The sequence below is a fragment of the Cervus canadensis genome, chromosome 12 (genome assembly GCF_019320065.1).
Source record: "Cervus canadensis isolate Bull #8, Minnesota chromosome 12, ASM1932006v1, whole genome shotgun sequence".
Classification (NCBI taxonomy): domain Eukaryota; kingdom Metazoa; phylum Chordata; class Mammalia; order Artiodactyla; family Cervidae; genus Cervus; species Cervus canadensis.
The window spans coordinates 41,435,482-41,459,448 of record NC_057397.1 but is presented as its reverse complement, the minus strand read 5'-3'; the positions used below and the strand labels follow the sequence as shown (position 1 = coordinate 41,459,448).

At 40.1% G+C, this 23,967-nt stretch overlaps 1 pseudogene; it reads right to left on the bottom strand.

Moving 5' to 3' along the window:
• Window positions 1-6,122: 6,122 nt before the first annotated feature.
• The window catches only part of LOC122450940, a 33,985-nt pseudogene continuing 16,140 nt past the window's right edge, over window positions 6,123-23,967 (bottom strand).

The following is a 23,967-nucleotide window of genomic DNA, read 5'->3' as shown; positions in this document are numbered from 1 at the left end:
ACTGGAGTGGGTTGCCATTTCTTCTCCAAATTAACTGATGGCCATATATAGTTACTTTGTAATTAATCACCTTGTGGACTATTGTATTAGCCTTGTTTCTTTTTTTTTTAGTTCAATTTCTTTTTCCCCAGTTTGTATCTTGAGGCACTGTGGGTACAAGGTAATATAACTTACAAATAGTGAATATGTTTTGCTGACTTATTTTCGATTGCTATTCCTCTTTCTTTCTCTTGCACTTGTACCTTGGATCAGAAGTTTCAAATCAATGTGAATTAAAGGCAATAATAATGGGCATCTTTGTCTTGTATCCAAATTTGTAAAAGGCTAGTATTATATACTAGCTGCCTCCAAGAGCTTACCCACATTTACTCAGGGACTCCCTTCATCAGATGCCTACCTCTACTTTCCAACTAGAAATACACATCTTAAATTGCACTGTACGTGTCCAGTGATCTCTTTAACGGCTCTAATAACCTTTGGCCTCTTTGCAGTATTTGACACCACTGACAGCTCTTCCTTTCTTCACATTCTCTCCTCCATGGGCATCCATGACACTACATCATCATGATTTTATTCTTTTCTCTCTTTCTTCACACACTCATGTGTTTCCTTTTTTTTCTCCTCTTTTTTCCTTCCTTCCCTTCTTTCAACAAACATTTCTTTCCTCTTTTCTCCTTCTCTCAAAAGTCTTTACATTCAGGAACAGCTCTTTCTCACACATATAAATCTCCAGCTTTTTACCTCTCACCTGAATTTGAACCCTGCCTGTAACTCTGTCTGTTCTCTGAACATCCCTACTTCTGGCCTCCACGGGAAATACTCATTGTGTGTCCAAAATTGCACTCTTCAGGACTTTGCTGTTGTTTCCGTGGTTAAGATTCCATGCTTCCTATGCAGGGGGCATGAGTTTGATCCCTGGTCAGGGAACTAAGATGGCATATGCCATGGGGCATGACAAAAAAACCCACGAAATTACACTCCTCATTGTTCCTTAAGTCAGCTTCATCTTCTCTCATTTCCCACACATACAACTCCAAGCCTTGGCACGTGCTGCTTTCTCTATGTAGAACACCTTCCTCCCTTTTATTTACCCAATTTTTTTCTCATCCTAAAATGTCCAGGGTCCTCCTCCCTCCCTCACATGGCCTCCTTTCTGCATTTCCCTAGCGCTGGCCTGTCCTACTTGTACTGGTCATGGACACCAGTAGGAAAACATACAGCCTGAATTCAAAGCCAGGTCTGTTTGATTCCAGAACCAGTGCTTCTAACTACTGGGTCTTGTCCTTTGATGTGTTTTAATACTCGACTAAAACAATCTCCTGAAAAGTATAAGTGAATCTCAGTTGATGAAATGCCTTTGACCAAAAGCTTAGTACAGTAGAGGAAATGGATAAAACCTATGACTTGTGCTTGATCTTGATAAATGGCTTTGCAGGACAATTATATTATTGAAGCTCCAGACACTCTGCTCCACATGAGCCTCCCACAGACTCATAACATTTTACCAGGTAGGAATGGAAGGCAGAATGACTAGTGCTATTTATGGGAACCTGTTCTGGGCAGTCCTGATTCTTTGCTCATGTACCTCCCTCCACGGATCAGCCTGTCCTGGCCCCTTTTACCTGGATAATTCCTCCTCATTGCTTAAGTGTCTTTTAGAAAAGCTTTGATCTTCCCCCCTTGACCCTCCCACAACCACAACTGATTGGCCTAGAATAGAGTTTCTCAACCCTAGCACTAATGACATTTTATACTGGATGGTTCTTTGTTGCAGGAGGCTGTCCTATACATTGTTGGGATATTCAACAGCAACCCTGGCCTCCATCCACTAGATACCAATAACATTCTCTCCACCCCACTCGTCATGACAAAGTTACACATCTCCAGACATTGCCAAATATCCCTTGAGAGGCAGAACCACCTACAGTTGAGAATCATCAATCTAGAGGTAGGATATGACCCAAGTGAGCTGATTTGAGTTCTATCCTGGGATTTTTTAAATTAGAATTGAAAAAGAGGAACCTGTCCTCTCTGAATCAGACCCTGAGCTGACATGAGGCTTAGAATTGATGGAGGAGCTGATTCGTGACCTGTGAGGAGAGCTGATCTGCAGTAAATGAGGAAAGCGCCTACATATGGACCAAGAACAGCAAGGCTCCTGGGTACAATCAAGTGCCTGGGTCTGGTTGGTGCTGAGTCCTTGCCGTGACCCTTCTCAGTGGTTCATTATTCCAGTTGCTTTTCCTTAAGCCAATAAATATTAGCAGTTTCACCTAATCAATTTTTCAGTTGGGTTTATGACTCTTGTCACCATGAACTAACCTTACAACACTCTTCTCATGCTCATTCAATGGCATGTGCTATATTTGCTCATCTGCATCTGTAACTAGACTATAAGCTCCTTGAGGACAGGAATTTTTCCTTCATTGTTATGTCCTCAGCAGCTAATGTGCAACTTAGCACACAGTAGATGAGCAAGAAGTATTTATGGAGTAGATTTAATTAATTAAGGGAAGGATGATTGAATGAATGAAGTAAGATGTGTTATGCTCCAGCCTACCCCTTACGTGTTCAGTGCTTCACATACTTAAGCACTTGCAGAGGCCTCCTTGGGTAGGAGTCAAATGTGGGCACCCTGCAGAATCCTCCTTTCTGAACACTGTTTAGGAACGGCGGTGTTTAAAAAAATCACAAGGACTGGTTACTGTGGCCTCAAGGGCAATGCATGACTAGATAAATTCCTCTGGCAGGAATGAGATAGGATGGAGCCAAGTCCACTGGGGAAGAATCTGTGATGCAAGAAGCAACACATGACAGGAGACAGTTCTCTGGCAGCGTGGCTCGAGATCTCCCTAGGCAGCCAGGAAAGAATCCCGGTCATTATCAGAATCTAGTGTAACTGTAAAATATGACCTAATTAAGAGGTGTGTCAGCAACAGATGGAGAGTGTGCCTTCATGCTTCCCTCAGAGTGATAAACAAAGTGATGGCAATCACACTCCAACGCAGGGGTGAAAGTAGCAACCACCTCATAAAGTTGTTTTAAATTCATTAATACACTCTTTGCACTGAGAACTATCCCTGAAAAATAGCAAATGCTTGGCCAGTGACAGCTATTGATATTGATTTCTCATTTGGGAAATCTTTTTTCTTCTTTACAGATGAAACCCTCTCCACATAGAGACATGAAGTCTTAGAAAATTATCTTTTTTTCTTAAGCCTTCAATTTACTTAAACGTTATTTTTTTTAATCTTCATACTTCCAATTATTGCAGTCTAAGGAGTGAAAGGAGTTACTCAAATCTTTTGTTATAAATAAATCTTAAAGAAGTTAATTCACAGAACTAAAAGATTTCTCAAAAATAAATTATTCCTGGGAATTCCCTGATGGTCCAGTGGTTAAGAATCTACTTTCCAAGGCATGGGACACAGGTTTGATCCATGGTCCAGGGAGAACCCATGTGCCAAGGGGCAACGAAGCTCATGTGCCACAACCACTGAGCCTGTGAGCAGCAACTACATGGCCTGCGTGCCTAAAAGCCTGTGCGTCGCAACAGGAGAAGTCACCACAATGAGAAGTTTGTGCACTGCAATGGGAGTGTGCCTCCACTAGCCACAACTAGAGAAAGCCTGAAAACAACGATGAAGACCCAGTGCAGTCAAAACTAAAATAAATAATGAATTATCCCTCATCAAATATCTGTTCTATACTACTATGTGTCAGGCACAACACAAGTTCACTGTCATTGTGGAGCTTATGGATTAGCAGCTGGGAAGACATTGAACACTTATGCAAATATAATTATGACAAGGCTGAGAAAGTGCAAACTGTTACATAAGGGTTTAGAGAGTTCACAAAGCCTTTTCAGGGGATAGAATTTTATGTTAAGACCAAAAGAATAAGGTAACCATGTTAAAGTTATAGTTAGGATAGGTCTGGAGAATTGTGGGGGATGACAGAAGAAGGAAAGCAGCAGGGGGGCCTGAAAATTAAGCTAACGCATTCCAGGCAAAATCCCAAGGTAAGAAGAAGGGTGACCTCTCATCACTAAGAACCAAGAGGCCAGTTTCTGAAATGGAAAAGACTGAGGAAAAGAAGGACACACAACAATCCTCCACAATGAGGCAGAAGGAAAATCACACAGAGCCTGGGAAGCCTTCATCCTCAAATCAATGGGAAACCATTGAAGAGTGGAAGGGAAAGCGACTCAGTCAGATGTGCTTTATGGGAGAGTAAGAGATTGTCACAGAATCCAGTTGAAAGATAATGATATCTCAGACTTGGTGTGATGACAGTGACAATTTAGAAAAGTAAATGGATTAGAGAAGTGTGTAAGAGATAGAATAGAAAGGAATTGGTGATTAATTAATGGAGAGAAGGAGGCATGGTGAGGAAGATGTAATTAAAGTATAGATCAAGGATGACTCCTAAGTTACTGGCTAAAGCAACTGAGTAGATGGTGATGGCCTTTGCTAAGTTAGAGAACACTTGAGAAGATAAAAATTTGGAAGTAGGAAGGTGAGCTCTGCTTTAGAAAACATTAAGACTTACATGCCTATTATGAAACATTCTGCAGCATACCTAGCTGAACACTCGAAAGACAGATATGATGTTCTGGGGAAGATATTTTGCTGGAGAAGTGAATTTGATAGTCACCAGCATGACATGGTAATGGGAGTCTCAAGAGTAAGTGAGACTCCCTAAGGAGAGTTGATAGAGTGACAAGAGCTGAGGAGCTCAGCAAGGAGCCCTTAGGAACTTCGATTCGGAATGAACAGTAGAGGAGAAATAGTCAACAGGCAAGCAGAAGGAACAACCAAGGTAGACGGCAGGATATACCATCACAAAACCAGGGAAAGAGAAGTTGTCACCAAGTGGTTATCAGCTGCATCAAACACTAATAAGAAGTTGAAATTCAAATCTAGATTTAAGATTACAGTGGATTTAGTAGAATGGAAGTCTTTGCTGGTCTTCAGAAGAATGTTCTCAGATAAGTGAAGGCGTTTTTCTCAGGTAGACCAGTTGTTTTTGTAGCAGGCCATGTTTTATTCCTTTAATGGATCAAAAAGTCAGTGTGGCTGCTAGGACTACAAGAAACCTATTCACCTGAAAAAAAAAAAAAGTTACGTAAGTGGAAATGGGAGCATATGGACAATCTATGTGGCATTATAATTTATTTGGCACTACAGCCAAATTCCATACATTTATTATTATACTACTTGTATAATAGTATATACAAATTCCTGTGGATTAAACTTTGGAAGAAAAAATAGCATTCTTGGAGGAAAAGGGAATTTGGAGGTAATTGGGAGGTTAGGAGTGAAGAAGAGGACAAAATAAGACACTAAGAAGAGACTTTGTTGGAACATGTTTGGTGTAAAGGATAAAGAGTCAAAGCAATGGCACATGGGAACTGTGGACTGTGTGAGGAGTGAAAATGTTTAATGCTGACGAGAAAAAACTGCAGTGAGGGCGAGGTTAGAGCCACAAGGAGAGCAGAAGGCACAGAGAATGAGAAGTTCCAACAGGGAGTAGGATGCTTCAGACTCAGAGAAGAGGTCCAGGGAGAAGGGGAAGGCAGTGTCGCCATGGAGATTCAGAGACAGGAAGTTGGCAGTGGTCCAGCTGGCTCCCTCTAGTTTCTTCATGAGGTTGCAGACAAGGTCACCAGTGAGAATAGGAGGGGACAGCAGGTAGTCAGGAAGTAAAGAGAGTAGGAAAGGGCTGGAATACATTCCAAAGAGCTTTTTATTTTTATTTTTTCAACAGAGAGGTAACATTTATTAGGAAGGAGGGATTCAATTAGACTTCCACATCACACATAAGAAACATACTGCAACCATTGTTTCTAAAGAGGAAGGAAGGGAGGCAGAGCACCCTGAATCCCAGGACACAGGCAGCTTCAGCTGGACAAGGAGGGGAGTATGGGCTGAGGGTGGATTAGGCTTCTGCTCACCACTCCCGCACAGTGAACCTTAGTGACTCCTACCCCTCCTGGCCCCACAGAGCCTGCAGCCCAGTAGAAAGCTGTGTTCTCTAGCAAACACTTGGGTTATGGCTGGCGGCAGGGAGGGAAAAGGTCTTTTGCTTTCTTTTGCTGCCCCTCTGGGTTTTTTTTTTTTGCCTTTACTGATACGGTTGCTGGAGGGTCCGGGAAGGCAGCAGCTGTGGTTGGGCTGACTTCAGATAATTCAAGTGCTGGGGGAGTGGGGTCGGAGGGAGTGTGAGGGGGTGCAGGCCACTACCAGGAGCTGGTGGGGTGCCCAGTCCAATGCATTCTGGCTCTTAGAGGCTGGAGAAGTGGCAGGGAGTCCAGGGAGCTGTAAGACTGCTGTTCTGTACCATCTTGTTGGGTGCCTGCTAGGCACTGTATTCTGGGTTTGGCTCACTGAAGTTAGGAACCTCAGAATAAACCAAACAGAATTCCCCAATCTTCTGAAGATCACACCCATGGCCAGTGCACAACGGCACACAACCTTTGAACACCAAACAACTTTTAGTGAGCTGGATAGTGTCACCAGGCTGGATCAGGTTGCCCACATCATCCCAGACAGAGATAATGATGCTGCCAGTTTTGTCTGCCACTTCGCAGGCCCACACTTCGTGCCCATTCTTTGTCTTGGTCACTCAGCCTGTCTCCAGCACAATGAAATGAGGTTCAAGTTCTCGAGCTCAGGCTTGATATACTTCACGAAGGTCTGTCTCCATCATCATACTGCCCACAGCACCACACCAGTGAGACTGCTGGACAGTGCTTGCCACTGAACCACTTGCAAGCCAGAGAGCTTTTTATTAAAGTAAGCGTGGTTTGGTTGGGGAGCTTGTAGTCTTGACTATTCCTACACTTTGCAATGAAGTCATAAGTATTTGGGACTCTTGACATGGTTTGCATTATACTCTAGAGATCAAGTAAGAGAATTATATTAGCCTTAGAAAAATGAATGATTGCAATAGAATATAAAAAAACATGAATTACTGTTAAGATATCTTTTATTCATTATATATATGATTAAGTTTTAACACTTGGTGCTATATTTTTAATTTTTTAAATTCATTTCCATTGGAGTATAGTTGCTTTAAAATGTGTTAGTTTCTGCTCTAAGGCAAAGTGAATCAACTATACATATACATATATTCCCTCTTTGGGGATTAGAGAGTGCTGAAGAGAGCTTTCTCAGCTATACAGGAGGTTCTCATTAGTTATCTGTTTGAAGCTGTATTTTTAAAACTTCACATAAACTTGCCACAGCTTCATGTTGCACAAGTTTTTTTCATCAAAGTGAATTTAAGTGGATTATGCCCTCTCCTTTTGCAAGATTTTTGTTAACTGTTTTGCCATTTTCAACCTCTTTTCATAGCTGCACTGATCTATGTTGTTCAGTGGCTAAATAGTGTCTGAATCTTTGTGACCCCATGGACTGCAGCCTACCAAGCTCCACTGTCCTTGGGGTTTCCCAGGCAAGAATACTGGAGTGCATTGCCATTTCTTCCTCCAGGGGATTGAATCCACATCTCTTGAGTCTCCTGCATTGACAGGCAGATTCTTTACCACTGGACCATTCAGGAAACCCTATATCCATTCTTTAGGATATTGACATTTTCTAAATCCTCCCACCTTCTAAATAAACTATCCACTATTAAATGGTACCACTCTCTCTTCCCAACCTGCTAGTTTTCCCTTTATTTAACAATAACAAATAATGTGCACTGTCTTAAATTTTTTCAAAGTGCTATCATATACCTGATCCTATTTATTACCATAAAAACACTGTGAATTATATATTGTGCTCATCATTCTGTAGATAAAATTGAGACAACTTGTTCCAAATTGTATGACTACCAAAGAGCAAGGCTGGGATTTAAACCAAAGTCTTCTAATCTTTCAACTGAATACATTTCACTCTGTATTTCCTAAGTGGAATAGCAATACCTTTTTACTTAAGAGTTCCAGTGCTCACTTCAGCAGTACATATACTAAAATTGGAATGATAAAGAATTCTATATTGTAACATAACTATACATAAATTACTTAAAAGTTGGTCTATTTAAATAAAAACAAAAAGTAAGTAATAATAGCAATGGTTTGGCAAAAGACATGAAGATATGTGTAAATGAGACTTCCCTGGTGGCACAGTGGCTAGAAATCCACCTGTCAACACAGGGGACATGGATTCGATCCTAGTCTGGGAAGAATCCACATGTTGCAGAGCAAATAAGCCAGAGCTACTGAAGTCCGTGTGCCTAGAACCTGTGCTCTGCAATGAGAGAAGTCACCACAATGAGAAGACTAATCACTACAACTAGAGAGTAGCCCCCTGCCCACTGCAACTAGAGAAAGTCAAGGCATAGCAACGAAGACAGCCTGCAACCAAAAATAAATAAATATATAAATAAAATTTTAAAAATTTCATAAAAGAGTTATGTCTCAACTCTGATTTTTTAAAAAAAGGTATTTGTGAATAAATGAAATTTTCTTAGTCTTCATAGTCACTGAAAATGAACAAAAACTGGGGATAATTCTTCTATTTTAAGATGAAGGCTAAGTTAATGAGTGGCTATGACTTTTATCAGAGTAATAACAGAAAGGTGTGCCTTCCCTTAACAAAATTTGATTATTTAAATCTAACTCCCTCTCCTCCAAAAAAATCAAGTAAAGAGGAAATTATATTACAAAATGACCTTTCATTGTGAAGATCTTTAAATAATAATTGTAGGTAACCTTTACATGCCTGGGGCTCTCCCTGGACCCTATAGGCATCTCTTATAATCTTTCTGCCACCTGTGAGGTAAGTAGGTTTATTAATCTAATTTTTCAGATGAAGAAGTGTAGTAAAATACAAACCATCATATCCTACATAGTCTGTGCACATAGTGTCATGGAACAGCAAGTTCCAATTAATGACAATGTATACTAACACTCTGTAAAGATCCTGTTCCCCCCTCCTTTTTTTTCTCTAGAAAAAGAGTCAAGAGAGCCAAATCTTAACCCTGGTTCTATCACTAGGTGAGTGGTAATCCTTAGACAAATCTCTCAAATTCTAAGCCTTGGTTTCCCACATCTACAAAATAAAAAGTTTGAATTTTGCCATCCCCAATGTCCTCTTTATTTCTAAAACTACTTTTACCCTGCAAATTGCTAATAATATGAATATATATCATGCCAGGAATGCACAGACTGCCTAAGTCAGATGTACGGGTGAGGACCTGCTCAAACTGTTCCCAACCGGTCTGATAGAGCACAAGTACCATGATTCTTATCATTTGTCCTCAAAGAAAGAAACTGGGTTAATTGACCTATTTCCAGTAATAGGACTGGAGGAATTATTAATGCATAGCACTTTAAGTGATAACCCAGAAAATCAACAAACATTTCTGGAGCTACTCTTCCAGCAGGACATTGGGAGGGGACACTGCACACAGAGACTTTCTCGTCCTTAGAGAGCTTATGAAGGAAACGAAGGAAAATATAAGTTGCAGATCCAAGTGTAGACTTGGAAAGGCCCTTTGACCTTGTCTAGTCACAGATTTACAGAAGGTAAAGGCTGAAAAGGACCTTAGAAATGCATCCCCCTCCCAGTACCACCCCCAGATGAGAAGACTAAGGGCCAGAAGAATGAGATCACTGGTCGGCAGAGGCAGTGAGTTCACGAAAGAGCAACGATTAGAGCTCCATTCAAGAGACACAGTAGGTCCATTTAATTGGAGGGAAGGATATAGGCTAAAGGATAGTTGCCAATTGAGATGGTTATGGAGGACTTTCTGGGTCCTACGTGAGAGCGGAGAAGTCAATAAAGGTCCTCCTGGTAGAGAAGGGTTCACTGGACAGTCAAGAAATCATTGCATGAAACACAGTCGTTAACAATGAAGTTAGGCCCATCTCTACATATTTGATGTGGAACAATTAGCAAGTACTATTTTAAAAATGAGGGAATTCCCTGGGGCTCCAGTGATTAGGACTCCATGCTTCCACTGCCAAGGGCACAAATTTAGTCCATAGTCTGGGAACCGAGATCCCATATGCCATGTAGCCAAAAAAAAAAAAAAAACCACAGAGATAAGAAAAGAGAAAAAACAAGATATTTAGCTCTGTGTGTGTATGTGTATGTTTGTGTATAAATGCCTAAGATATCTCTGGACAGGTTAAAATCCTGGCTACTATGTTTGCCTAGGGAATTGGATGGTTGAAGGACAGGTGTGGGAGTTGGATACACTTTTCCCTGTATGTCCTTTTGAACATTTGACTTTGGAAACTGACATATATATTACTTTCATAAAAGTCATCATTTTTTAAGAAGACATTTTTGTCTAATCTGGAAAACTTCTTTTTATAATTAAATTAAATCTGTTTGTGTTGTAGATAGTACCCTCTGGTAAAGTCGTCACTGGACTATAGAAAGATAAGATCAAGACTAATATCATAGTGCCTCATTTATATCCAAAAAACGTTAGAGAGGGTGTGACATCCTGACATTAAAAGTCGATTTATTTCCCTTTGTGCTTACTCTCCCAGTAATGACTGCAGCTGTTGAATGGGTGCCAGATACTGTCACATACAACTTGGATGGGAATCTAAACGCAGTCACATCCTCCCACAACTGGCTGAGGACTCAGTGGGTGCTATAAATAGCAGGGACAAACAAATTCAATCCTGCTTTCCAAATGCAATTCATGAGAGCTCGGCAGAAAAGTGAACTTGACAACACATTGGAGTCTTTCTCTAATGAAACTGGGACACAGAAATACCCAGTTTGATCAGACTTTGCCTTTACTAGTTACTAGTTTCTGGAACGCAACTGGACTCAGAGCACATCTAAATCCACTTAACAAGCGCTGTTATAACAGGATTAAATCTACAAAGAGGAAGGTCAGAGAAAGACATTCCCAGCTGAGTTTGTGGTTATGTAGGAACCATCTGCTTCATCTAATAACATTTCAAAGCTTTTGTGTGAATGCATCCTCAGTCTCAGAATTGCATATATTAGCTAGCTTTAGGTTTTCTAGAAAGCAAAAAGGCATCTACCAAGTGGATTGCGTGTAACTCACTCTTTAAACCCTTTTTGGATAGCAGAAGTAGCAACAGTGACCTCCTGGTGTAGAACATCTGCCTAGTGACTTGCCAGTTTGGGAATTTTCCTGGCTTGCTTTGTAGGGTTGTTGTTGCTCAGTCACTCAGTTGTGTCCAACTCTGCGACACCATGGACTGCAGCACACCAGGCCTCCCTGTCCGTCACTATCTCCCGGTGTATGCTCAAACTCAGGTCCATTGAGTCGGTGATGCCATCCAACCATCTCATCCTCTATCACCTACTTCTCCTCCTGCCCTCAATTTTTACCAGCATCAGGATCTTCTCCAAACAATTGACTCTTTGCATCAGGTGGCCAAAATATTGGAGCTTCAACTTCAGCAACAGTCCTTTGAATGAATATTCAGGGTTGATTTCCTTTAGGATTGACTGGTTTGATCTCCTTTCTGTCCAAGGGACTCTCAAGAGTCTTCTCCAGCACCACAGTTTGAAAAGCATTAATTCTTGGTCACACAGCCTTCTTTATGTTCCAACTCTCACATACATATACGACTGCTGGTCTGGACCTTTGTAGGCAAAGTGGTATCTCTGCTTTTTAATACACTGTCTAGGTTTGTCATAGCTTTTCTTCCAGGGAGCAAGCATCTTTTAATTTCAGGGCTGCAGTCACCATCTGCAGTGATTTTATAGGGTTGGCCCAAGCCAATGACTCATGCTAACAGGTACAAACTTGCCATAACACAATTTTCCAATGGTTCCATCTTTTGTCTAGTCACTTCAACCACAGTAGTGGTTCAGAATTACCTAAGGAGCTTTGGGAAAATTCAGGGACCTGTATCTTCTCTGTCTCCAAACCTCCTGAGTTGTGAGGATCCCTGAGGAGGTAGGGCAATGAAGCAGATGGAGAACTATGATGCGAGGTACAGGAAGAGACTAGAAGGTGGAGCAGGGGCAGCTGGTTCCTGGCCTCTAGACCACAGTTGGATTTCGATTTCCCATCTAAGAGCAAAAGGATATCCAATGAAAACTGTTAAGAGGAAAGACTGCTTAGGTATATGCTTGTTTTTATTTCTTGAAATAATTTTATTTATTTATTCACTTGTCTGCACTGGGTCTTCATTGCCGCGTGGGCTTTTCTCTAGTTGCGGCAAGCAGGGGCTACTCTCTAGTTGCCCTGCAGGGGCGTCTCTTTGCAATGACTTCTCTTGTTGCAGAGCTCGGGCTCTAGAGTTTGGGCCTCAGTAGTTGTGACACATGGGCTCTGTAGTTGTGGCTTCTAGGATCTAGAGCACAGGCTCAATAGTTGTGGCCCATGGGCTTAGTTGCCTCTCAATATATGGGTTCTTCTCTGACCAGGTATCGAACCTATGTCTCTTGCGCTAACAGGTGGCTTCTTTACCACTGACCCACCAGGGAAGCCTTCGCTTTGTTTTGTTTTTTAATCCTCCTGGCTGTAGTATATGCACTTAGAAGGGGACAAAAGTGGATCTTGCCCACTTGGAAAGATTTGTAATAATCCAGCCAGTCTGACCTAGGAAAGAGGCAGTAGAGAAAAGAAGAGTGGACAAACTTGGGGGACATATAGGAGATGAAACCAATTGAGCCACGTTGGTAATTGATTGGATATAGGACAGAGGGAAATGAGACAAATTGAGAAGAGTTGCCAAATTCCTAGGATTCTGACAAAGGTAGAAATTTGTACTTTTTCCTAGTCCCTCTTGGCCTGGTTGATTCACTGCTGCTGGCTGAACTTGACCTGGGGTCTGGATGAAGGCCATTCTTGGCAGTGTTTCATGAACCAGTGGTTCACCACCCTGGGTGCCCACATAACCACTGCTCAGACCCCAAAGAATAATGCAGTCACCAAATCTTTTGTGCCTCTTCTTAACTAGAAAATACTATTTACAAGCATTAAAAGGATATTTTATTTAATATTTAGAAACCCAATCACCATGTGATATTTAGAAAAGTTTGTACTATGCAAAATAAAATTGAAAAGAGCAAGTATTTATTGATAGAAAATATTTGCTATTGCTTAAAAACATAAAAGCTATTTAGAGGTTTACCTTAATTTAGTCATTTTACCTGTATGTATGTGTAGGTGTGGATGTATAGAGGTGTGCATCTGTGTGTCGTGTCCAACTCTTTGCAACCCCATGAACTGAAGCCCCCACTGCCCCCCACCCCCCACGCTCCTCTGTCCGTGGGATTCTCCAGGCAAGAATACTGGAGTGGGTTGCCATTCCCTCCTCCAGGGACTCTTCCCAACCCAGAAATCAAACCCGTGTCTCCTGGTTCTCCTATATTGGTAGGTGAGTTCTTTACTGCTAGCTCCACCTGGGAAGCCAATAGATATGTGCATAAACACATACCTATGTATGTTTAGGATGTCTGTGTGAGGTAGTTTTGAGAATCTGACTGAACTTTCATGTTTTTACTTCATAATCCCTTAAAAGCAACATAATATTACCATGATGTTTGTGGTTAAGGAAGCGATTCCATCTTTACAGAATGTTTGATGTTTACTGTGTGAATCAATCCACAATTGACTCTAGACAGATTGGTACTGGACCTCCACTCTCTTTTTTCTTTTAATTTTTAATTGAAATATGATTGACATACAATATGATATTAGTTTCAGGTGTACTACATAGTGATTTGACATTTGCATACATTATTAAATGATGACCATAGTAAGTCTAGTAACCATTTGTCCCTATACAAAATTGTTACAATATATTGGCCATGTTCCTTATACTATGTATTACATCCCCATAGTTTATTTATGACTGGAGGTTTGTATTTCTAAATCTCCTTCACCTATTTTGTCCCTCCCACTCCTACCTCCCTCCCCTGTTTGTCCCTATATCTATATGTCTATTTTCATTTATTGTTTGTTTGCTTTTTAGATTCTACACATAAGTGAGATCATATGGCATTTGTCTTTTCCCCTCTGACTTATTTCTCTTAGCATAACACCCTCTAGGATCCATCCATGTTGTTGCAAATGGCAAGATTTCATTTATCTTTATGATTGTGTAATATTCCATTTTATACATGTACCATATCTTCTTTATCCATTCATCTGTCAGTGGACACTTAGGCTGCTTCCATACCTTGGCTATTGTAAATAATTCTGTAATGAACATTGGGGTGCAGTTAGGGACCTCTACTCTCTTGATTCCATGGCTGATAAAAAGGTTCTGAGAGGTTTGAACAGCTCAGAGGGGATCATTCTTGTCATTAGAGTGAGGGATACAAATTCCAGAGACTCCCCTCTGAGCTGCTACTTACTCTCACTGGTGTTGGATAAATGCACTTACCCCCTTTCAGTCCAGCCAAGACCCCTGAAAAAAGTGTTTTCTCTATAGAGGAATCTACCTGAAAGAACTTGAGAGCAAGCTCGTGGAGCCCTCCATCTTACCTCTCCTTGTTGAAACAGCTTCACCAGTAAATTGCTGTTAAATAGGTGGTTTATCTGGTTTTATTGCCTTTAATTTTATTACCTGCCCAATATAATCTTGGCCCAAGCTTCCCCTGCTTAGAGGCATGGTAAAAACTTTATGTCTAGGCAAGCCCCACCCAAGGAAAGATTTTGCTTTCTTGGGTGTGGGCTCCAAGCCAGCCCTGTAGGCTGAGGCACTCTCTAACAGCCTCATTTAGAAGCTCTAAACCATTCTATAACCTTCCTTTCTGGTCTAGGGGGAGGTGGAAATAATTCAGAGAACCAAGATTAAATGAGTAAGCAAAAAGAAAGAGGCAATAAGCAGAGATCTTTTTCTACATCCTCAGAGATGATCAGAATCTCTGTTTGAGATGTGACTTGCTTCAGCATCTAACCACTGAGAAACACTTGTGGTCAAGGGAGACATCTATCATCTAGAGTCTTGGCTGGGATTGAGGTCTAGCAAAGCCCCTCACAGAAGTGAAGTGAAGCAGTGGGGCTGAGAGCAGTGAGGTGGGAAAGTGGAGGCAGTGAAGTTGAGCTTTCAGTGAAGAAGGGCGAAGTTTCCCCATCTGTTCTCTGGCATTGGGCCCAATCTTGCTATCTTGCCATTTCACGTCTCTGAGGGGATCTCTCTCTCCATCTCTCTCCTTCACTCTCTCTCTCCTTCTTATACTTCTAGGGAACAGGTTTGACCACAGGGACCCCAAGGCCTTTCTCACCACCTACAACACAGCTTGAGCAGTTGTTGGTACTACTTTAACAGCCTAGTCCTTGATTGCCTTTTAATCCTTTCTAGAACATTCTTCCTGATACCTTCTATTTAAATACATGTAATAAAACTTTTTTTTGGTGCTGGTTTCTTAGGTCAATTCGATTCTACTCCTGCTGCTCTTTTTCAACAACTCATGGAAAATTTGTTTTCTCTTCCTTCTTTACTACCCACACCCCCACCCCCACTCTCTGCTGCCGGTTTGACCACAGCCGGCCACAGGCCAAGAAAGCGTGGGTGGGCAGGTGCCAGTCTCTGACTGCTAGAAGCTGCAGGACCTGGGGCTGCGGAGTGTGGGGGTGGAAAGAGAAGTAGAATGCAGCCCGCAGACTTTCTCAAGAAGCTTAAGAGAATTTTTCTTTTAATTTTGTTGAGAATGTTAAGAAATACTCATTCTGTAGATAAACAACAAAGTCCTACTACGTAGCACAGGGAACTATATTCACTACCTTGTAACAACCTATGATGGAAAGAATCTGAAAAAGAATATATGTACAAATGTATACATATATATATACATACACACACAAAAATGCGTGTGTGTGTATACACGCACACATTTGTTGTTGCTTTTCAGTCTCCCAGTAGTGTTGAACTCTTTGTGACCCCGTGGACTGCAGCACGCCAGGCCTCCCTGTCCCTCACCATCTCCTGAAATTTGCCTAAGTTCATGTCCATTGCATTAGTGATACCATCCAGCCATCTCATCCTCTGACGCCTTCTTCTTCTGCCCTCCTTCTTTCCCAGCATCAGGGACTTTTCCAATGAGTTGGCTGTTCGCATCAGATGACCAAAAATACTGGAGCTCAGCTTCGGCATCAGTCCTTCCAACGAGTATTCAGGGCTTATCTTATCCCTTAGGATTGTCTGGTTTGATCTCCTAGCTATCCAAGGGACTTTCAGAATTCTTCTCCAGTACCACATTTCGAAGGCATCAACACACACATATATGTATATTAAAAAACGGAATCACTTGTATACCAGAAAATAACACAACATTGAAAATCAACTATATTTTAATAAAAAAGAAAGAATTCTGAATAAAAACAATATATGCTGCTCTAAGAAAGCTCTCCACTACATACTCAGAAGTGAGAATGCTTAGTGATAACTAGTTAGTAGTACCTGATTCCATTTGCTGTTAATTGTCTAAGAATGTGCATTTGCAAGCTTTCATATGTATGAGACTTTTCTGGAAGGGGAGACAAAGGATTGTTCACAGTGATTACCTCTGAGGAATGGGTTGTGTGTGTGTGTGGAAGGGGAGGTTCTACCTTTTATTGTATACACTTCTATATTGTTTGAATTTGTTTTTTCCTCAAGAGTATGTATTGTCTTTATAAACAAGTTTTAAGATTTTCAAAGAGAAATATTTATTTTCTGTCCCTTGATGATTCATTGACCCATGGTAATTAGAATCTTTAATAGCATACTAAATGGAAGTTGAGACTCAGTAACACAGATTGAACAACTAATAATAATATCATTTAAAATACTTGTGATATGCCATAGAAGCAGTCATTTCTTTAAAATAATGACTTAATACTTGTCAAAATCAAATGAAGTAACTACTTTACAATCCTCAATTTATAAATAAGAAAACAAGCTCTGAGAGGTTACATAATATTCTCAAGGTCACACAACTAGTTAGTAAGTGCTTGGGAGCTTACCACTTCATAAGGGCAGGATAAACACTTGCCTTGTCTCCAAATCCTAGCAAAGTGCCTGGTATGTGACCAGGGACACAAATATACCTGTTGAATGAATAATATATAAAGCTTATGGCCTAATTAACTGCAACATTAAATTCCCCTCAAAAGCCATACTTGGGGTGGCCAAAAGGCACTTCACCAGCACATTCACAGGTGCAGGCACGAGTTCTGGTCAGAGTGGCATTGAAGGAAATGCAAAACCCAAGGTAAGTGCTCACGTCCTAGTGCTATACTCCCTGCCTGCTGGTTCCTGCTCCAGAATCTTCACTCTGTACTCCTCCCTCAACTACTGAGGTAAGAAAAACATTTTTGCCTTTTCTGACATATTTACTACCCTAGCATTTCACTCCTTTATTCATTCACTCACTCACTCGTCATATGTTTAGTGAATACCTACCATTTGCAAGGCATTAAGGATACAGCAATGGAAAAGAGAGATAAGGCCATTTCTGCCTCTAGCAATTATCCTAAAGGAGGAGACAGACAAAAGAAAAATAAAAAATAAATAAGTGAGAAAATATTAGGTAGTCTTAAGTATGTTAAAGGAAAAACATGGTGTCACAAATCCCAATTATATTATGAAAAAAATGTAATGTTTATTTTTCTAAGTTGCTTTCATTAAAAGTTATTGGAGGGGTTTTCCTGGCAGTTCAGTAGTTAAGATTCTACATTTCCAATGCAGCGGGTGCAAGTTCAATCCCTGGTCAGGAAACGAAGATCGACATGCTGTGGGGCATGGCCAAAATTTTTTTTTTTAAGTTATTGGATGCACCACTATGTATAAAATAAATAACTATTAGAACATACTGTATAGCATAGCGAACTCTACTCAATGCTCTGTGGTGACCTAAATGGGAAAGAAACTTTAAGAGACAGGCTATAGGTACATGTACAGCTGATTCACCTTACTGTACAGTAGAAACTAATACAACATTGTAAAGCAATCATACTCCAATAAAAAAGTTTTTTTTAAGTTATTGGATGCAAAAGATGAATTTAGGCCCTTCAGTTCAGTTCAGTTGCTCAGTTGTGTCCGACTCTTTGCGACCCCATGAATCGCAGCACACCAGGCCTCTCTGTCCATCACCAACTCCCGGAGTTTACTCAAACTCATGTCCATCGAGTCGGTGATGTCATCCAGCCATCTCATCCTCTGTCGTCCCCTTCTCCTCCTGCCCCCAATCCCTCCCAGCATCAGGGTCTTTTCCAATGAGTCAACTCTTCTCATGAGGTGGCCAAAGTATTGGAGTTTCAGCTTCAACATCAGCCCTTCCAATGAACACCTAGGACTGATCTCCTTTAGGATGGACTGGTTGGATCTCCTTGCAGTCCAAGGGACTCTCAGGAGTCTTCTCCAACACCACAGTTCAAAAGCATCAGTTTTTTGGCTCTCAGCTTTCCTCGCAGTTCAACTCTCACATCCATACATGACCACTGGAAAAACCATAGCCTTGACCAGACGGACCTTTGTTGGCAAAGTAATGTCTCTGCTTTTTAATATGCTATCTAGGTTGGTCATAACTTTCCTTCCAAGGTCCTTACCTTACACCAAAACCAAAAAAATTAGCAAACGGGGATCAGAGACCTAAATGTAAGTATGAAAACTATAAAACTTTTAGAGAAAAACATGGAAATATATCTTTCTGGGCATGGGCAAAGATTTCCTAGATACAATACCAAAAGCACAATACATTAAAGACGTGAACTTCATCAAAATTTAAAACTTTTGTGCTTTAAAAACACTATTAAGAAAATGGAAAGATAAGTGGGAAAATATTTGTTATCATATACTTGATAAAAAAAAAAACTTGTATCAAGGACTTATAAAGAACTCTTACAGTTCAATAGTAAGACAATCAAATTTTAAAATGGGCAAAATATTGTGTATATATTTTACTGAAATTTATATATACACACACATATATATATATATATACATAAGTAGCTAATATGTTCATGAAAAGATGCTTAACATCATTAATTGTTAAAGAAATGCAAACTAAAATCACATGAAATACCATTTAACACCCACTGGAAATGTAATTTAAAAGATGGTTAGTCACACTGAGACACATTTTAACTTCTGAAAATTTAATTATAGACAAGGAGAGAATCTTAAAAGCAGCAAGAGAAAAACAACATTACATACAAGGGTACACCCATAAAGCTATCAACAGATTTTTCAGCAGAAACTTTTCAGGGAAGAAGCAAAGGGTGTGACATATTCAAAAAACTGAAGGAAAAACACTGCCAACCGAGAATACTTCCCCAGCAAAGTTTTCCTTCAGAGTCGAACGAGGAATAAAGAATTTTCCAGAGAAGCAAAAGCTGAAGGAGTTCACCACTACTAGACTGACCAAGTGAAAAATAGTAAAAGGACTTCTTAAACCTAAACAAAAGGATGCTAATTAGTGACAAGAAAACATGAAAATAAAATCTCACCAGTAAAGGTAAATATGTGGTTAAACTCAGAATACTTTCCTGCTATATTGCTGTTGGGTAAATCACTTATAAATCCAGATAGAAGGTTACATAATAAAGAATTTAAAACAGTTAAAATAACTTGTTGATGGATATACAAGGTAAAAAAAAATTGTGACATCAAAAACATTAAATGGAAAAGGATAATAAAAATATATAGCTTTAGAATGTGTTCAAAGTTAAGTTGTTATCAACTTCAAATAAACTGTTATAAATATAAGTTGTTTTATGGAAGCCTCATAGCAACAACAAAACAAAATTCTACAATAGATACACAAAAGATAAATAGGAAGAAATCTAACCGTGAAAGAGAGTGAGTGAAAGTCACTCAGTCGTGTCTGATTCTTTGCAACCCCTTGGGCTATACAGTCCATGGAATTTTCCAGGCCAGAATACTAGAGTGGGTAGCTGTTCACTTCTTCAGGGGATCTTCCCAACTCAGGGACTGAGCCCAGGTATCCCACATTGCAGGCAGATTCTTTACCGTTTGAGTCACCAGGGAAGCCCAAGAAATGTGGAGCGGGTAGCCTATCCCTTCTCCAGTGTATCCTCCTGACACAGGAATTGAAGCAGGGTCTCCTTCTTCTGAAGCACTGCAGGCAGATTCTTTACCATAAAGAGGAAGAAATCTAAGCATACCACTATAGAAAAGTAGCAAATAAAGGGAGAGAGCAAGAGAAGAAGACAGGAATAAAGGAATGAGAAGGCAGTCAGAAAACAATAAACAAAATGGCAATAGTAATCTCATATCTGTCAAGTATTGGTTTAAGTGTAAATGAAATAAATTCTACAATCAAAAGACCTAGAGTGACTAAATGGATTAAAAGTAAAATTAAGGGGCTTCCCAAGAATTCACCTGCCAATGCAGGGACATGGGTTCAGTCTCTGTTCTGGGGAGATTCCATGTGCCATGGAGCAACTAAGCGTGTGCACCACAACTGCTGAGCCCATGTTCTTCAGGCCACAAGTCACAGCTACTGAGCATGCATGACACAACCGCTGAAGCCCATGCACCTAAAGCCGGTGCGTCTCAACAAGAGAAGCCACTGCGATGAGAAGCCCATGAGCCACAACAGAGAATATACCTGCTCTCCACAACTAGAGAAAGTCATGCACATTAACAATATACCCTACTCCCCACAACTAGAGGAAGCCCGTGCACAGTAACAAAAACCCACTGCAACCAAAATAAATAAGCAAGTAAATTTTAAAAACACATAAAAACAAAACTAAGGGACTTAATTTTAAGAAACTTCCCTGGTGGTCCAGTGGTTAGGAATCCACCTTCCAATGAAGGGGTCATGTTTTCCATCTGTGGTTGGGAAACTAAGATCCCACCTGTTATGGGGCAATTAAGCCCATAACTAGAGAGCCCATATGTCATAACTAAATAAATGTTTTAAAAACTTAAGACCCAACTCTATGTTGCTTACAAGAGACACATCTACTTTAAGGAACAAACACAGACTGAAATTGAAGGGATGGAAAAAATAGTACATACAGATGGAAACCAAAAGAACCAGAGGTAACCATATTTGTGTGTGTATGTGCTCAGTCATGCCCAACTCTTTGCAAAAACCAGATCCCATAGACTGTAGCCCACCCATTTCCTCTATCCATGGGATTTTCCAGGCAAGAATACTGGAGCAAGTTGCCATTTCCTACTTCCTGAAGCAGGGATCGAACTTGAGTCTCTTGCATCTCCTGCATTGGCAGGTGGGTTCTTTACCACTGCACCACCTAGGAAGACCCTAGCTATACTTATACCAGGCAAAATAAACTTTAAGCCAAAAACTGTAATGAAAGAGAAAGGTCATTATATAATGAAAAAGGTGTCAATCCAACAAGAAGATATAATATTTGTAAATATTTATGCATCCAACATAGAAGTGGTTTCCCTGCTGGCTCAGATGGTAAAAAAAAAGTCTGTATTCCATGCAGGAAACCCAGGTTTGATCCCTGGGTCAGGAAGACCCCCTGGAGAAGGAAATGGAAACCCACTCCAGTATTCTTGCCAGGAAAATCCCGTGGACAGAGAAACCTGGTGAGCAAATGTTAACAAACCTGAAGAGAGAAAGAGACAGCAACTTAATAACAGTAGGAACTTCAACTCCCACTTTTAAGGATGAATAGATCATCCAGATAGAAACTTAATAAGGAAACATTGAACTTAAACTATATATCAGCCTGATGGACTTAATGGACATTTATAGAACTTTCCAACCATCAGCAGCAGAATGCATATTCATCTCAAGTGCACAAGGAATAAGTCTTAATAGATTTAAGAAGATTGAAATTATGTCAAATATCTTTTCTTACCATAATGATATGACACTAGAAATCAATTGCAACAAATAAAATGGAAAATTTACAAGTATAGGAGATTAAACTACCTGCTACTGAACAATCAATGGGTCAAAAAGAAATCAAAAGAGAAACAAAAAAATAACTTGAGACAAATGAAAATGGAAATACAGCATATGAAAATTATGGGATGCAGCAAAAGCAGTTCTAAGAGAGATATTCTCAACAACAAATGTCTACATTAATTAAAGAAACAAAGGTCTCAAATAAGCAATCCAATTTTACATCTCAAGAAACCAAAAGAGAATAAACTAAGCCCAAAGTTAGTAGAAGAAAGGAAATAAATGAAATAGAGAATAGCAAGACAGCAGGGAAAAAATCAATAAAACTAGGTACTGGTTTTGCAAAAATAAACAAAGTAGACAAAACTTTAGCTAAACTTATGAAGAAAAAAAGAAAAAACTCAAATAAATTTTTTAAAAAATGAAAAAGGAGACACCACAACTGACACCACATAAATACAAAGGATCATAATAGACTCTATGAACAATTGTATACCAACAAATTAGACAACCTAGAGGAAATGGATAAATTCCTAGAAACATACAACCTACCAAGACTGAATCATGAATAGGAAATCTTAAAAAACCAACTACTAGTTATGAGATTGAATCAGTAATCAAAAACCTCCCAGAAAACAAATGTGCAGGAACTGATAGCTTCACTGGTAAGTACTACCAGGCACTTCAAGAATTAATACCAATCCTTCTCAAACTCTTACATATAGTTGAAGAGGACAGAAGAGTTCCGAACTCATTTTACAAGGCCAGCATTACCTCAATACCAAAACCAGACAAAGGCATTGTGAAAAATTAAAGGCCAATATTCCTGATGAACAGTAACTCAGTGGTAAAGAATCTGCCTGCAATGCAAGAGACAGAATAGACATAGGTTCAATCTCTGGGTCAGGAAGAGTCCCTGGAGAAGGGCATGGCAACCCATTCCAGTATTCTTGCTGGAAAAATCTCAGCAGCAGAGGAGCCTGGCAGGCTCAGGCTACATCCATGGGGTCGCAAAGAGTTGGACATGAATGAAGCGACTGAGCACTATAGCACTGTCTCTGATGAACATAGATGCAAAAATCCTCAACCAAATATCAGTAAACCAAATTCAACAATTCACTGAAGGACCATAAATGGGTCAAGTGGGATTTATTCCAGGAATCCAAGGATGGTTTAACATCTACAAATTCACCAACGTGATACACCATGTTAACAAAATGAAGGATTTAAAAATGTATGACCATCTCAATAGATGCAGAAAAACTTTGACCAAAATTCAACATCAATTCATGATAAAAAAAAAAAAAATTCTCAACAAATTGGGTGTAAAGGGAAGATATCCCAATATAGCAAAGGCCATATGTGACAAGTTCACATCTAACATCATTCTCAACAGAGAAAATTTGAAAACCTTTCTTCTCAGATCAGGAATAAGACAAAAATCTCTACTTTTACCACTTTCATTCAACATAGTACTGGAAATCCTAGCCAGGACAATTAGACAAGGCATCCAAAAAGAAAGAAAGGCATCCCAAATCAGAAAAGGAGAAGTAAAAGTGTCTCTATTTGCAGTTGATGGCATATTATATACAGAAAATCCTAAAGACTCTACTAATAAACACTGTTAGGTCTAATCAGCTCATTTAGTAAAGCTTCAGGATACAAAATCAACATACAAAGGTCAGTTGTGGGGACTTTCCTCATGGTCCAGTGGTTAAGAATCCGCCTGCCGACGCAGGGAATATGGGTTTGATCCTTGGTCTGGGAGAATCCCACATGCCGTGGGACAACTAAGCCCATGCACCACAATTACTAAGCCCAAGCTCTAGAACCTGTGTTTCGCAACTAGAGAGTAGCCCCCACTCACTACAAGAGAGAGCCTGCAGGGAGCAACGAGGAGCCCATGAGCTTCAACAAAGACCCAGCACAGACAAACATAAATAAAATATAGTTTTTAAAAAAAGATCAGTTGTGTTTCTAAGCATATTGCCAGCTATATGACACAGTTAGTAGTAAAACAATGAAATAAGAAACCAAGTTGCCCCACCCATGAAGTTCCCCTTTTAGAAAGTCCTGGGTAACCCAGCTAACTAACCACTTCAGTGATCCCACTCTTCCCTTCCCATTCCCTAATTCCTGCTCTTATGTTTAAAATTTGCCAAGAATA